This window comes from Erpetoichthys calabaricus, chromosome 8, assembly GCF_900747795.2.
Source record: "Erpetoichthys calabaricus chromosome 8, fErpCal1.3, whole genome shotgun sequence".
Taxonomy (NCBI): Eukaryota; Metazoa; Chordata; class Cladistia; order Polypteriformes; family Polypteridae; genus Erpetoichthys; species Erpetoichthys calabaricus.
This window is the reverse complement of record NC_041401.2, coordinates 169,835,345-169,849,134: the sequence shown is the minus strand read 5'-3', so window position 1 is coordinate 169,849,134 and position 13,790 is coordinate 169,835,345. Positions and strand designations below refer to the sequence as shown.

At 40.6% G+C, this 13,790-nt stretch overlaps 1 protein-coding gene across 6 annotated transcripts in view; it reads left to right on the top strand.

Annotated features, from left to right (window-relative positions):
* Window positions 1–1,360: 1,360 nt before the first annotated feature.
* Window positions 1,361–13,790, top strand: part of LOC114656269 (polyhomeotic-like protein 2) — a 121,598-nt gene continuing 109,168 nt past the window's right edge. For all 6 annotated transcript variants that reach the window (XM_028807782.2, XM_028807781.2, XM_028807779.2 and 3 more), the window contains exon 1: window positions 1,361–1,505. The gene's annotated coding sequence lies outside the window, so the exon portion shown is untranslated. The remainder of the gene's footprint in view (window positions 1,506–13,790) is intronic.

The window sequence follows — 13,790 nt, the reverse complement described above, 5'->3', positions numbered from 1 at the left end:
TCATTTTCCCCAAATCAAGCCAGTAAAACTATTTAGCATTTGAATAGTTGTACTAATTAGGTCTGGCAATGACTTTTACAGACTCAGGTCATACCACGCTAAAATGGATTCTCTGCATTACATTAGGCCTAATGGAAGCCAATTACGTACCCCTTTGCTTCATTTTCTATTCTCTAGTGTTTGACCGTGCTCTATGAATGAGAAAGACACATGTAGCACATAAAGAAACTCACAGTCTGATCCATGGCACCATGTCAAATGGCACAAACAGTAATAAGGGTTAGTCCTGTGGTTTCTTTGTTCATACCTGATGAAGATATTCTAGTAGCCCAGAAGAGTCAGAGAGCTAATGCATTCCGGTCATGATGAAGGGTCTGGAGAAGGTGCTGACAAAAGCTAATCTGACTCTCAGGGCAAATAGCCGCACCATAAAGTTAATAACATTGAAGGGGGGTGGGGGGCTTTTATGTACTGTATGGTCTGTTGGCCATTGTCAGCCTCTTCCTCATGCACAGCTGCATTCTTGCACAGCCTGCACACTAACTGGGAGTTTTTAGGAAATGTCGCTTTGAATTAAGGGAAGTGATATCAATCAGGGGGCTATTGACCCTCTTTGCCCATATGAGCATTGTGTACTAGCAGCTCTTCCAGTCAGCTGTTTGCATAAAAGCTGCAGGGTAACTCAATTACAGTATTTTGTCAGAGGAATGCACTGACTTGGGCAGCTTTTAACCCTCTCCCTCCCAGTTTATCACTGGGTTCCTCATTAGCTCTGCTTTGAGGAGAATTTTGCTGAGCAGCCAAGTTGGAATCCTACAAGACTGAGGAGGGGTTAGATCAAACTTGTCCCCTTCACTCCGGGGGCCTCCTCTTAAAAGCATCCAGCACTTCAAACAGCTATGCCAACAGTCGACGTTTCCTCCATAGTCCCCTGTAAGGACGTTACAGTCACCCCCTGCATGCGGCTAGGAGCCGAATCAATGCGATGCCATTCAAAAGTGGTCACTATGAATTTGTGCCAAGCCGCAGCTTAATTGGAAACAGGTTGAAAATGCTAAGGTGCTAGTGTTACTTTCTTTGGAGAAGGTGTGTCCGTTTTGGCCGAGCACAGAGACGGACAGTGTCTAACTTCCTCTTCGTCCTCTTTCTTGTTGCAAGGGTACGCACCGGGGCGGAAGCTGCCCGTCTGTCTCCTAAATATTAGCCACCCGAGGCCTGAGCCGCTTTACGTCAAATCTCCGGCAAGGGTTAAAACCCCTTCGCGTTGCCATGGAGACCGGCGCGAGCCTGCTGTACAACTGACCTAAGAGAGCGGAGCCACGGGGAGGAGGCGTAGCCCAGTTGGTTTGCCGCCTTATCATTGGTCGCTCTTGTGTCCCGTGACTGCTGCAGGAATGCTAATTCATGACAGCGCTGTTCTGCCTTCCGAGCCGCAGAAATGGTGTAGCGCATCCGGAAAGAGGTGAACAAGCGAAGCCTAGGAGGGAGTCGAGGCCTAGCAGAAGGTAGGCATCGCGTCCGGAGAGCTGGTAGTAGGCGAGTGTGGGTCATGCATCTGCTGCTGCGACACCAGCTTGAGGCGTAAAGGGTGTTTAGGTGAGAGACTGACGAATTCTTTGTGTGTCGCTGTTCGGATTTGTGTGTGTGTGTGTGTGTGTGTGTGTGTGTGTGTGTGTGTGTGTGTCTGTCTTTGTGTATCTGGGTGTCAAACTGTATTGTGAGTCTATTCGTATATCTCAAAGAGAATTCATCTGTGCACGTGTACATGCTCGAATGCACTTGCAGAGTATACGTCGGTGTAGTGGTGTGCATGTGTGTACTCGTGTGAAGCGGTGTCACTCAAGGTGTGCCATCTGGAGCCTTTGTGTGTTAGTGTGCCGCTTGACATGTGTCAGTTACTAGATGCTTTGGTAGGTGTGTGTATGTATGTCATTTCAGACGTGTACATGTACGAGCCTTTGTGTGTCTGCGTGCCATCTGGAATGTGTTTATATACGTGTGTGCCACCGAGGGGGAATGTATGTCCCTAAATGTGGTCAAGGCTACTGCTTGGCTGTTTCTGACAGGCATAGTAAGTTTTTTTTTTTTAATTCTCAATTTTGTATTGCTCTTTTCACAGAAAAGTGCGGTAGAAAGGAGTTGTCAAAGGCAGCACAGGTCACATCCTAAATGACATGACAATGATCCTGAATGTTTCCATGTGCACATCAGTGTATGTGCAGACTGTATGGCAGTATGTGTACTTATATGCATTGTAAATGATTTAACGTTCTTGGTTTGTGTTCCAGTATTGACAAAAGTGTACATCTTCATTAAGGTGTGAGTACACCTGGTTTAGTGTTATGTTAAGTGTACCTTGCTGTGGATTTTTGTGTCTACTGCAGTGTACCTACATGCATGAGCATGTGCCTGTGTAATTGTATTTGTCAGTATCTTTGTAAGGCAGGGTCAACTGGACTGAATCTGCTCAAAGACAAGTTTGTGTGATGGGTGTGTATTTTGTCTTTGTGTGTGTGTTTTATTTATTTACATGCATTTGTGTTAATTTGGAGTGTGTGGATATGCAAAGTCAGCTAGATTATATCTGTATGTTACTATGCAGATATTTACAGATATTTGTCTATGGGTTCATTTGTGCACATGTTCACATTTTATTATAGATTATGTAGCCTTTCACCTTCTGTAAAAAGTTAATAAAATAAAATAAATCGGGTAAAACTAGTACTGTGCGAATCAACATGTCGGCAAAATTCTGATATTTGCATGAATCGGATGGGACTAAAATTACAGAGGTCCTCCAGCATATTTACATGTTTTTTGTAGTAAAAATGTCTGTCCACTTCCCTGCAAACCTACCTGCTTTTCAGTTAGTTGAAAAACTAAAGTCATTTTCTACCATAGTTGCTTTCATAGTGTATAATAAGTTATGGAGAGCCTGTTTACCTTGGTCATTGGTCGGCTGTTGCACAGTAGTCTCAGCCTTCTAGGTGATGTGTTCTGACCCTGCTCACCTTTGTTCCATGATCACTGTAATGATTTACCCTGGCCAAGTAACCATGACTCTTAGAGGGACTCTTTGGTTGAAGTAGTGAGGTGAAGATGGTGGGTTCAAAGCCCATTATCTCTTGAGAGGATGTTGGGCAGAAGCCTCTAAGAAGCTTGAAGGTCTCTGTGCAGTATGTGTTTGAGAGAAGGTCTAGGTACTGGCTCCACGTAGCACCACCCATGGCTGGTCGTCGGTTCTTTAGCTTGGAAGCGCACATGAGGTCATTTGTCTCAGAACATAACTTATGGGTGTAACAGTGTCTTTCGGATACTTTTAAAAACTTCCAGGTTTACATTTGAACAATAGGACTTGGTAGTTTGTTCCAGATTTATGCAACCCTTTTTGTGGGGGGCCTCCTTCCTATGTTATTCCATCTTGAATTCACTGTTCTTTCATTTATACCAGTGATGTTAAGTAAAGGCGGTTGTTTCTTGCAGAGATTGTCAGATTGGCAATGCCTATTGTTTACTTCATTAGTGGTTTTTTGACAAATGGCATCTTGGTCTTGGAGACATTTTCTGCCAAATGTGAATAGGCTATCATTTGATTTCTGGGAGGGAATGGTGCAGACCAAATTTGATGTTTTGCTCTTTGGTCACTCAAACATGTGGACATACTGTAAGCTTGTGATCAGTCGGGCATTGTAACTGCATGGTATTCTGTGCCCCACTCCCAAATCACAATGTATTATTCATCATAAAGATTGAACTATGCATCCCACAACATTCCTGTACTGCCATGTTTGGAGAGAGGACACAAAGAATGAAAAGCTATTTTCCTGATGTGTAATGTGACTTTTGGAAAGTAAAAGGCCATTTTTAGAGAATGGGAGGAGAGAAAAGAAGGTGCACAGATAAAAAGAAATGAAAGAGTAAAAGGCCAGCTAAATGGCAAGCTGGGTTAAAGTGCCATTGTGCAAAGGGGTGTGATGTAGAGCTTGACAGCCTCTTGTGATGGCTTCGTTTAGGAATAATACACAGCGCTTTAATCCAACATTAGAGTGTGATTTGCATAAGGCTCTCCCTGCGGGGGTCTCTAAAGCCCCCCACCACCACCACCCACTGCTGCCAGCCCCCACCCATAAAACACAGCTAGGCTCACAAAGCTTTTTTCTGTCTGTCTACAAGCTAACAGACTTTCACAGTTCTCATTTTTAAGCTTTGTCGTGTGCATGCTTATTTTGTACAGAAGTGTGAAGGCAACTCTTTTTTTAGTTGCCAGTCAGCTTGGCTACTTGTGTATAAAGCTGGCAGCCCAAGATGTTGTCAAAGAAGACATTCTAACCTGCCAAGTGCTGCTGCCTTTTGTCATTTTCATTAAGAAAATAAAAACTGAAAGCCTTATTTTAACAAAAAAAAACAAAAAACATTTCTGCACCTTCTAACCCCACTTATTCAATGCAGGACTGTGGGGAGCTGGGGTCTGCCCTGAGAGTGCAAGGGAGGAACAAACTGGACAGAGCATCATTGTACACTAACATTTACTCATACAGGGGCAATTTAGGGTTACTAATCAGTCCAGCACACAAATGTTTGGGATGAAGGAGGAAAAAATGGAGTACCCAGAAAAAGACTATGCAAACATAGAGAGAACGTGTGAAATACCCAAAGGCAGTTATTTGACTGAAATACGAATTTAGGACTCATTCGCTTTGTGGCAGTAGTGCTAGCTACTGTGCCACCGTGATGCTTCTGTTTATACATCAAGGTATTTCATTGAACTCTTCACATTAGGATTATTAATCACTTCATTTGCTTTATGTAGTGACAGTGTGAGCGCCTGACACTTGTTTTTGCAGTAGGGATTGATATGAAAGTGACATAATCAGTAGTATTTCTATATAGTGCCTGACACATTCAGCACTTGAATTGCATCTAGTCAGATTTAATGAGTTTTGTAGCAGAGCCAGTTTGAATTTTAGATTTACTTTTCCCCGCAACCTCTATTGTAGATTGGGCTTTATTTTGAGTGGTACACCTCACTGTGAGCTCTTTCAAATTGGGATTTATTTGTTTATTCATCCTTTATATAGCTAGGATATTGGATTCTAAAATGGCATATGTGATGTTCACCTCTTCCACACCTTGTGATCCAGAGAAAAGCACTTTACCCATGTAACGGTGTGACTCTTAGCAGCACCAGACTATCAAAGAGATGGTTATTTATTTATTTATTTGGTGGAGATTCCAGGGACACACCCAGCATTGACCCGACCCGCACACACTCACAAGCAGAGACAAAAAAAGCAACCGGTAATACAACAATTAAAGAATATATTAAACACTAATAAATTAAATATAACTACATGCTAAATAATCCCACCCCAGTCCCTTTACAGCGATGTACAATAAACATGAAAACAAACCACAACAATAAACACTCACTATAAAGTCCATGGAAAACGGCAACTGATGAAATGCAATGATGGAGGCAGATAGTCCTACTGGTATTTCCTGATGAAATGAAGACAGGTGAATGGGATCAGGAGCACTCCTTTCTTCACAAGATGACAACAAATCCTCGGAAAGTCCTGGGGGTATTTTCCGTACGTCGCTTAAATCATCGGAGATCAGATGCCTCATCTTGGATGAGTTAATGCCAGTAAAACTCATCCGGGATAAGTCGGTTTTTCAAACGCAGCCGTGTAGTAGATTAGTCTAGCTGGATCTAATCATCCGAGATGAATGCGCACGCCCATGCTGATTGAAAAGCCCATATATATTGAGTCAAGAAAACATGATCAGCAAGTCTTTGATAGGCTGTAACAAAATGACGAAAGAACAGGTGTTTTTTTTTTTTCCACACAAGCGGAGCAAGACCTTTCATTCGAAGGACATGAAGAAGTTCAAGATTTAATATGCACAAGGGGTAACACTGCAAAAGCAGCCCAAACCAGAAAAGATGGCTGGCAAAAAGTGGCCGACAAATTAAATGCGTGTGCATTGTACTTACTGAAAACAGTGTTTCATTTCCTATGTGTCAGATTAATTATTATTTAATATGTCATAATTCCAGATCAAACGTGAGCACAAGGAGAACACGAGAACAGGTTAAAGTGAAGTACAAGAACATACTTCAAACTGGTAAATATTGGTATATAACTATTTAAAGAATTGATGACATAAAGAAAAATATATAATGTAAAGAACATTAATTTTAAAGCTAATAAGAAGGCAGACAAGCAAAAAACAGGTGGAGGTCCAGACCTAACCCCTGCAAAAGAGTTGGCTCTCCAGCAAAATGCCCATTGCCCTGTTTCTGAGGGCATTCCACGGGGAAGCTCCTCCTCAGAACCAGTGGCAGGATGCAGTGGTCACTTCATTTCAGGTAAAGGATGGTTATTGCATATATTTGTCCTCAATGTGTGCCATAGGTATGTTCCATATAGCCATCTTTTTTTGTTGGGTCAGTTGCAGGGAATGTCATATCCCTAGAACCTGTGTCTGACCAACAAGATATTGACAAAGGTCAAATATTTGATGAAGACACTGTGTCTGATTATTCATCAGGAGGAGAGGTACATTTTCCAAATAATGTTTGATCCAATCACATTTGGAAATCCTGGGTAATGAGAATGTTAGGCTGATTGTGAGATTCTTTATGGAACTGTGGGTGTTTTTACCTGTGTATTACCTACCTGCAATGGCATAAAACGCCTCTTTTGTCTGCACACGCAGGTGTCCAGGAAACACAATGAAAACCCGAAGGAAATCTTTCAGAGCCAAACGGACTTTACGAATTGCCTGGCAAACTGCACTTTTAGATAGATTTTCCGCATCGCCTACAGTATATAAAAAAAGTGCCGCTTGCAAAAACCCTCAAAACAATGCATACTGTCTGTGTGGTTGTGAGAGCCCGACTTCACCGAGTTTGACTTTGAATATAAGGTCCTAATAAATTTTTGAGGTACAATATTCCCCCTCGGCTAAAGCGGTATCTTTCGAAAAGAATTTCTTCCGGGAGCAATAAAGGATCTTGCCGATCACGCAAAACCCTCTCTATATGAAATTCTCGTCTTATAATTCGTGCACCAATATCAATTGGTCGCTCATTCATGAACGGCGAAGTCATGACTGAATGAATTCCATGCACGGACACTGATGAAGTGTGTGAGCTAATCCTTGTTTACATCGATGTAAGGAGGATTTGGATGTGTTGCTATGACAACACTTCCAGCAAGAGTTTCGAAAAAACCGACAGATCCAGGATCATGCCAAATCTTCAACAATTACATCCGACTAAACGAGTAATCCACGTATGAAAAATACCCCATGATGTGCAGGAAGACACCAGAGAGACCATAACCCAAAACAAAAGACGATCCAGGACAAAACAAGAATCCACAGGTATCAGAACGTAAGGTAGGCTAACAGGAAACTTAAAACATGAAACACAAAATACTTCTCCTCTTTTGGTATCGCTGGCCTCCTCGTACCCAACAGCCCCTGCATCCTCAGAATATGACCAATAACAGCCACTGCAGTTTCTAGCCCCAGTAGCACTGCTACTCCCAGCTGTGCCTCAACTGTAAAAATATATCTGTCAGCAGTTGTAATGTATCCTGATTTTGTAAGTAACCTTTGGTAATGTTGTAATGCAAATAGCATAACATTGTCCAATCTGCTAAGTCCACCTCATCATCACAGCAGTGGAGTCTATCCTGGCAGCAGTGGACACAAAGCAGAACCCTGTCAGCCAGATATAATGTATAAAGCTGGATGTGTGTGTGTGTTTGTCTGTTATGCAGATCCACACTGTTTAACCTACATTCACCAAATATTTGGACATTTATACAGAGGAGCACCTTAGTCTATGTTTCATTATGAAATTTATTTGGTGCCACCACCCAAGGCAGCATACAATAGTAATAGTCCAGGATGGTTGGCATGATAGCATATTGGTTAGCATGAGTGTGTCACAGAAACTCCTGCATGTCGGGTTTAAACCCCATGTCTGTTTGTCATTTGTGTTGAGCTTACATATTCTGCCTGTGCCTGTGTGGGCTGTATCATATCATATCATATCAAAGAGTTGTGTGTTATGTTAACTGGCACTTTTAAAGTGGCCCATTGTGGGTGTGCGTTTGGGTGGGCCCTGCAATGGGCTGATGTTCTGGCCAGAGATGGTGCCTGAAGATCCTGGGATAAACTTCAGCCGTCCATCACTCTGGTTTGAGTTAAATTGGTTTGAGAATATTATGTGAATAGCTTTGGATGGGTGGCCAGTATTTGGCTTTCTTTAGTAGCCTTTAGAGAAGCTCTAGTCTGGAGTCCCATTTAAAACTTATTACTGAATGTGATCTTTGTGAAATTTAGCTTTTTTTCTTGTGTTACATTCATTTTGTAAAGTAACACAAATAGGTATAAAATGTTGGCATCACATCATGCGACTTATAACTGAATGCCAGCTTTCCAACTGCTTCTAACTCACTGGCCAGCTATTCTTGTTTTTATTATTATTTACTGACAAATTCCTGTGTCCCTCAGTTGTTCTGACTTCACCATGGTTCAAATACAGTGATTGGTCAGTGCTGGTTGGTTTCCAGACATGTTGCCAGCTTTCCAGACTAGTATAATACATGAAACTTGGCATGTGATAGCTGTTTGCTTCATACCAGGAGTGGCACCTCATTACCGTTTCTAAAGAGAGGATCTGCGGGCAAACAGCATTTCAGTGAGAGATTGTTTTCAGCACATTTTTATTTTTAGCAGGAAAAGGAGGTCTGCATTGCTTATCACCTAAATTTGAATCCCAAGGAAGTCTCCCTCTCCCTGACACTGGGTGTAGCCAGCCAATTCATATTTCCAGCCACTTCTTATGTTAGGGGTTGTCTGTGAGAGCGTGTAAATGCCCTTGGTTGGAATGGTATATTCCATCTGTATAGAAGGTGGCACATTTATGGATACACACTGTATAAATGGCATCTTTCTTTCACTACTTGGATCAGGAAGTGTTCTGCTATTAGTTGGTGCAACATGTAATGTGTTTTATTTATTTATTTATTTTTTACTCTTTTCTTGTTTGCAATGCCCCCATATCATAGTGGAGCTCTATTATTTGATAAAGGTTTACCTCTTGTGTAGTTGAAGACAGCCTTATAATAAACTCAGGCCAGCCTTGGTAAACACCATATTTGTAGGTCACATTCTCGGCTGACTGCCTGATGAAGGCCAAAGTGAATTTCAGTCTTAATGCACACAGATTCTCATTGTCCACAATTGGGTGGTTCACTGGTGAACTACTGTCTACCATGTGTCCTGAGGGTAGTAAACACTGAAACACTTAAAAGCAGCTAAGTGCCCACAATGGATTTTTATTCCCACCCCTATCGTGTTTGCAAAGTGGCAGTTTATGTATAATTGGTATATTTTATTGTCTTTTCATTTAAGGTTGCATTTGAACCCACCCGAGAGGCTCCTTTTTTTTCCTTTTCAATTTGCCCCATCTCTTCTTAGACTCTTTGCATATGTATTATATTTTGTTCATACCTGCTGCCAGGCCCCCTCTCTAACAACCTCTTAGCACATGTTTGACTTGGAGACAGGAAGCTGCTTGAGCTGAAGAAAAAACATTGAGTCCTTAAAGGAATAGATAGACTGGTGTTTTTCCTGCATGGTTAATTAACATGGATCTTCTACCAGTTTTGGGAAACTGAACTGTATTCAACACATTTTGCTTGTGTATGCACATGGAAAACAATGTGTTTTGAAAAGAGTGAATTATTTTCATTGTACCTGTATAAGTATGTAGCCCCCCACAATTTTAAAGGCAGTCATGATTTACAGCTGAGCGAGTTAAGGAGATTTGTACTTGTGGCTGAGGACCATATGAAAACAATAGGGTAATAATAATGTTGTAGAAATTTCCAAAACCAGAACAGTAATAAATGTCTTGTTATAATCATTAGTATTTGCCAGGGTCTTGTAGATTTTCTGATTCATGGAGGGTCCTTTTAATTCTAATCTCAATTATTGCTTGATAGCCCAACAAACTACAAACATAAAGGCCCATATCCCAGGACTCACTCAAAGCTTTATATTGACTGAACAGGATAGCAGCAGTTTAAAGTAAGATGGAATTAGAAGATGGATCATAGTTTTAATAACTAGTCAAGGTCGTAACCAGGGAAAGACAGAAACCAAATAAGCAAAGGACTGGATATGACACAAAGTTATAAATTGAGAAATTTAGAAAGATTTTCAATAATGAAAGCACAAGATATAAATCATAAAATCAAAGAACAGAAAAGAACTGGTAACTCAAAATATCTTTAACAATAACTCTGCATGCTTTTTTTTTTTTCTTCTTCTTTTGATTGATCCACAAATTTTATAATCACAAAGTGTACAATGCTGACCTTGTTAAGCCATCCTGTTTATAGCGTCACACATCACATACTCCTGGTCATCAGGTGTAGCAACAGCCTGGCAACCCTGTGTCACATACATTTTCCCTGTGGAGCCATTTTTTTTTTTTTTCATTTATTATGGGTGCTGCCATTGTTTTCTGTATTTCATAAATAATGTTGCCAAATACCTCTTAAATCAGAAAAATGATGTGATTGTTAAAATATAAAATAAAGTTTATGTTGCATGATGTGGCAAATATGTTTGTTATGTACTGTAACTTTTACCAGTCTTAATGTGGAGACTGCAAACATACTTGAAATCCATGTCAACAATTTTAAATAGAACAGACTGAGTCAATGATTTTTTTCTTATTATATGTAATAGATGCCTATAGGCGTAAGATTTCAATTTCAGTGAAATTAAAAATTGAGTTATTGCAATATATTGCAGATACGAATCACAGTACTTTATATTGTGCAAAATAATCATAATATTGTTGTATTGTGAGTCATATTGTATTGTGGAAACCCTGGCAATTCCTATTCTAACTTTACACACTTATGCGTTTGTCTGTCCTTTCAGCCTCCCGTATTCGGAGGTTCATATGTTTCTCACTGCTGCGGTGGGAGGAAGTGTGATCTAATGACTACAGTGTTTGACTGTAAAGCCTAAGATTTCTACTTTTGTCCATGCTCCAGATGGAGAACATCTTAAACTGTACTGTACTAAAAAGACACTATTTGAAGCAAAGGCTGTTTGTTTCTTTCTACCTTTTCTCATGTTTATCACTTCATTACTGACAGATTCATTTCCAACATAACAAACCTGAAAGACATTTGTGTGGAAGCGAATGGTGGCTCCCTTCTCGCTCCCCGCTCCCCCCACCATTCTGTGCGACCACCCCCCATCTTGTCTGCAGTCTCTAAATTAGCAATCTCATTTCTAAATGTGCAGCTAGCTTTTTCTTTCATGCAAGTGTAATGATGTGTAACCCCCCCCCCCGCTTCACTAGCAGCTAATTTATATGCTAATGAGAGGATAACAATCAATGAATTTCAGGCTCCGCTGCCCCCAATCAATACGGAATCGGCCCGCCACACTAATGAAGCACGCTTACGGTGCGCAGCAGCAAATTGCTTTGCGAACAGCAAAAACTCTTTTGATTGGCTGTAGCCTCTCTCCGTGCCACCAGCAATCAGGGTGGCTCCCTTCAGACGTAGTCACGCTGCACCCGGCTGCAGTTTGCTGCTCCTGTAGTTAGGCAACTGAATTTTCATTTTTTATTAAATGTGAGAAATGAAAGTGAAACGGTAAATGATGTCTAAACTATGTATGCATTGTGTAGACAGGTTACACATTATAGTAAGGGTCTTGCCACTTTGTGTTTACCTACTAAATATGACCCATGTCACCTGCATCCTGAAAAATCCAAAGTTCCACCCGACATTAAGGGTATAGGTTACTTAACTGAAGCTTCATAGCTGTGTAGAACTATAGCGTTTTAGATGGCCATCTTCACCTTTGGTAGTGTCCCCAAATCCTTGACAGCACCCTCACTTGCAAGCTGCCTTATCTTGTCCCTTAGATCTAAACATTGTACCTATCATTTCTCTCCAGGTTTTTTGCCATTAATCCAAAGAACCCACTCTGGTTTGCAATCTCAAATCCCAGTAATAAACATTGTATCCACTTAACTACATTTGAATAGTAATGCTTATTGATCATGGTGAGGGTCTGAAATCTTTGTTTCAGATGGGCGTTGGAATTTCCTCCCAATGATAAACATTTGGTGTGGGGGGCTATCGTTTATAGGCTTGGTGGTGATTTCAGTGTAAAGGTTTATAAAGAATGATATGATCACCAGACTTCCTTAGTTATCTTACCATGTGCAAATATTACATTTATTCACCAACATTTTCTACTTAGTAAATGAAAAATAAATCCTGTCCAGTACTAAAAAAAAAAAAAACAAAAAACAAAATTAAAGCATTATACACATGCCACACATGAATCAGTGAATACAAAGGTTATTCTCTTTAAAGCTACTTCTGTAATAATGCATTTTTTCAAATCAATTTTATCAGAAAATCACTTTATCAGTTTCTTCAAATTTGCTATTCTGAAAGTTATGTTTGCATCAGTATATGGGGTGGGGGCATTAGCTGGTTAATAACGCTTACTGAAGTGTAGTCTATCTTATTTTATATATAATATAATAATATACTAGTCAACGCCCACCCAAGCATACGGCGGTATAAGAATAGGAATGGAAAACGGTGAGAAAGGAATTCAGAAATCAAGAAGAAATAAATACTTCTCGAAAGACGCAGTGTGCATGTAGAATTTCTGGCCAAGCAGGATTATATGTAAAAGTGATAAATAAATCAGGCCTTCCGAATTTACATACTATGGCCATGGCATCCTGATAGTTTTGTTGCATGTATCTTGGACTTCCTGGAAATGTGGATGGTAATATGATCATTTTGCCTACACGTACGTTGTTATTTTCAGCGTTTGCTTGCAATGCATCTGATAGTTCAACGTGCAGATCTTGTTGATGTAATCTGAGATAATTGAGACGTGCGCCCTCTGTTTTAACATGCGCATCTGCGACGTACTGTTGGAATAGTTTGCCGTTGGAGTGCAAAATACTAAATGTATTTCTCATTGCTAATCTCGACGTGTAAAATTGGCATTGAGTAAGCTTTATTTGCTTGGCGGTTCTTTTATCAGGAACATGTTGTAAATCTTTGTGCCAGCTAATGTCTCCATAAGGGAATAAAAGTGGGTAAACCACAGAATCGCAATTCATATTGAGCATGGAAATCTGTTTACAGGAGTTGCCTATGGGATAAATGCAAATGTTCCTTTCGGTAGGCGTTTCGCCATCTTCTCCGATGAAAATCTCTGCAACATTGGTGTGACATGTCGGGGCATTATATCATCGTAAATCCTGCCTAGGGTTTTCCTTGAAAACCATTCATACAGATGCTGTTGGAATGGACTGAGCGATTTCATGCATGTGTTTGTATGAATTAGCAAAGGGGTTGATGGTTCTGAGCATGGAATCTAGCTGGAGAAGTTCATTTTCGCTGCATACAGAGTTTGCTTAATTTTGTAAGCGTACTTCAGTAGCTTCTGCTGTGTCAAAAACATCTACCTCTCCAGGATATGGACAGTTATAAGTGTTAGCGTATAGTGGAGAGATTTGGTGATAAATTTGCCCGTGTATTTTAAAACAGCATGGTCCGTGGCCAGGTGGTTGAGTTATCTGTGCAGCCATGGAAGCAAACGCTAGAGAAGAGTTGTATTCTCGAATGTGTTCACGATAATTTTTAGTTTCTGATGTTTGCTGTGTAAGAAGCTGTTGTAAAAACATAGGTGGCTCCCGCAAA